This window comes from Cryptomeria japonica, chromosome 4, assembly GCF_030272615.1.
Source record: "Cryptomeria japonica chromosome 4, Sugi_1.0, whole genome shotgun sequence".
NCBI lineage: Eukaryota > Viridiplantae > Streptophyta > Pinopsida > Cupressales > Cupressaceae > Cryptomeria > Cryptomeria japonica.
Window position 1 is genome coordinate 370,887,455 of NC_081408.1, and position 3,629 is coordinate 370,891,083.

Consider the following 3,629-nt stretch of genomic DNA (forward strand, 5'->3'; position numbering starts at 1 on the left):
ATCAAGCAGTGTGATAGTGGTGATTGGCAACCCTAGAGGAGAAGGTATTCAAACCCTGTTTTTTGAAAAATTTGTTTGAAGTTCATCATGGCAGCTTCTATATTGACTCCTATGTTGGTTGTAGTAGTTAAAGAACTGCAACCCGAGTTCAAGTTGCATCCTATGAAGGCTGGAGAGATCGACATGATCGGTGCCCTATCATTTGTGCCCTTCGGTGTGTTACTGGTTGAAGATATTCACTCCTTCATCCACTGCAAGCTTGAAGAGCTTGGAGATAAATTCATTCTAAATGAATTCAAAGGGTTATGTGATCATGATATGTTGAAGACAGAATGTTTGCATCTGAAGACCAAGGGTTTGTCGAATGTTGCTGATTTTCCCAATCAATTTCATGTCGATTGGGTCAAGTATGTGCTAAGTAGAGTGTATGATCAATTTCTATGGCTGGAAGTTGAAGCACCAATCAAAATCACAAAGGATGTGATCCAAAGAGTAACAGGGTTTAGCGCAATCGGTGAAGCACCAACCCTAAGAACAATATCATTCACTGAAGTCACTCGGTTGACTCAATCCCGATATGACAATTGAGCAATGACAATCACTCACTTTGAGGACGCAAAAGTGAGGTTTTCTTTTGCAGTGCTAGGTTATAGGGTCTATTAATCAAGTCGCATGAACAGTGTGTCGAGCGGTGCTATCCATGCAGCCTATCGAAACATCAAGGAGGATGCAACATACGATATCTATGAGATGATCAGAAGTCAATTTTTGGTGAACATGGAGCGAATTAAAAAGGACAAGAAGCAATCATTCAAGTATGGTTCATTACTGGTATGTATATTCTTCTATGTACAAAATTTCTTTCCCGGTAAGGGCAATATAGTGTGGTCTGAAGATAAACCTATCATGGTTTAGATAGGTGAAATGATTAGTGATTTAGGTGATAAGTTTGGAGAAACAATGTGGGGTTATTTTAAAGAATTCCAAACCAGAATGCACAAAAGAGAGAGAATTCCAACTGGTATAGTTCAAAAGTACAAGGACAACATTTGTTTTCTTGTTGACATTGATTGTTGCATTATTCAAGCGGTTCAACCTAGAACCTTTTGGGTACCTGCTATGGGTTATGAGGTCGGGGCAGACATTACTAAAGTATATGCAAACACGTTACTATCTAAACCAAGAGATAGAAAAGCAAAGAGATTTGGAACTTGTGAGGAGGCAAGCTCCAAAAAAAGGGAACTCAAGGAGCCTATCATACAAAAGAGAGTAAGGAAAATGATTGACACGTTAGACATGAAGTATGGAGGTGAAGCATCTGGTGCCACTGCTTCCATCAGTACAAGTGAACAAACAGGGACCAAATCAAACAAAGTTGAAGAACAAACAGGAGAAAAGAAGAAAATGTCGAAGGCAAAACCCAAGGGTACTGCATCCAGCAAGCCGACAACATACACAAAAGAAAAGGACTCAGATACTCCTGCATCTTCCCCAGGTAAAGGTACATCAGTAGGAGTGACATATGCAAGAAAGAAAAAGAGTGAAGGGATAGTTGACACAAAGGCTAAAAAGGAGCCCAAGAAGGATGAAAAGGAGGGTGATAACATTAACACCGAATCTGATGTGGAAATAAAAGAAGTCAGAAGAAGTGGTAGAAATGTAGTTCCAATTGTTGATGAATTGGTCCATGGGATCAAAGAGTGTGGAGGTCTATCTGGTGTTGGGAGAAAATATCCCCTCTGCAACAACGAGGACAAAAGAAAAATTGAAGAAGCACTTATCTGGAACATACATAAGTTTTGCAGAACTCCCAGTGAACTATATGGAATAATTCCATCAAACTTGCAAAATAAAATTGAAGGGAGATGGAAAACATCTTTAGCTATTAAGAAAGACAACAAGATAAAAGCACTCATGGAAGTGCAACATGATCTTGATTATAATCAAGCATCTATAGTGGCAGAAGCATGTGTTCAATGCTTCAAAATAAGGAACGGGACAGGGAGAGTGGCCATAGGAGATGTCCAAGGTGTGCATGATGAGGGTGTTGCCTTATGAAAAACAATATTGAGCCAACAATAGGAAGTTGAAGAAGAAATAGCAAAGGGAACAAAACAGGACCAAGGTGCAGCTTCCCTTGACAAAGGTACAGGTAAAGACAAAGACTCTACTGAAGGTTTTGATGTTTTCACAGTTGATGATATCATAGGTAATGTTGTATTAGATATTCCTAATCTGACTAAGGATGTTGAGCAACCGGTCAAACACAAATCAACTGCTGGAACTTTTGATATTGATGTTACACCGATAAAGGGAGCCGATAAAACTAAGCATCCCGGTGAAGATGAAGTCATAATTGAAGATATACCTTATGAAGATAAACCTCATAGAACTTCGGTAACAATAAATCCTATTGACAATGAACCTCTTTTGTCAGAAAAAGGTGCAAAGGAAGGAAATCCAAAGGCGAAAAATTCATCAATACCACCTGTTGAAGAATCAGAGAAGGAAACCAAGGAGAAGAAAGAAAAACAGAAGGAAGCAAAAAAGAAGGAAGAAGAGATGAAGGAAACAGAGGAGACCAAGGAATCGGAACAACACAAGAAGAAAGAGGATTCTTTGTCTGATCAGCCTGAAGGTGGTAAGAAAACAATGGTGGACACTCCTCCGGTAAAGAGGAAGTTAGATTTAGAAAAGGAGAATGAAAAGAAGAAAGCTAAACTGACCACTGCAGCCAGCTCTAGGGTTAAGGCTAAAGAAAAGGAAGAAGAAACAAAGGAGGAAGAAGAGGAAGACTCCGTAATCGACATAAAGAAGATGACCCCAAACAATTAATGAAAGTTTCTAAAAAATTGAAACTTCAAGTTGAAAAGGCAAAACTTGGAGCAAAGAAAAAGAAGACCAAAATTCTTAATACTGCAAAGACCATTCTGTCTGATCTCATTCCTAACATTGTTGTTGATGACAATGCACCCATCATTGATCAGTTGGGCACTCTTGTCAAAGCAATCGATTCAGAGGCAACCAATCTGGAGAAGGTTGCAGTTAGACAGTATGAAACAAGGAGAGGTGAAAAATTAATGGAACACATATCAGTTGGCAAATTTGCTCTCTCCACCAACACTAAAGAGGTCAAATCTATACTACAAGAAGTTGGCCAATTATTGGTCAAGTCATCAAGCTTCACTAATATAATCAAAGATCTTGAAGATAAAAGAGCTTAGAATCAAAGGGAAATCCAAGATATGATAGGTTCTTTTGATCCTCTTACAAGCTCTACAGCGACCTTTAGTGGAAAGGTTAAATAGTTAACTCATGAAATCAAAAAGTTCAAAGAGGAAGAGGATAAACGAGATCTTAATCTGTTAGAGCTATAGTGCTACCTTGCACCGATCATTGATTTCATGCAAAGGAATGTCAAAGAAGCAGAAAGCCTCATAAGTGCACCTAACTATAAGACAGTAGATGATATGGAGGATTTTTTTACAATTTTGCATGGACACTTCAACACCATGAAATAGGTGAAGCCTTCATGGGAATCCTCTTTGCAAGTTGCTAAGGCAAATTTCAAAGACATTTTTGCTTTACTTTCATGAATTATTTTGTATATTATTTGCCATTGATGTCAA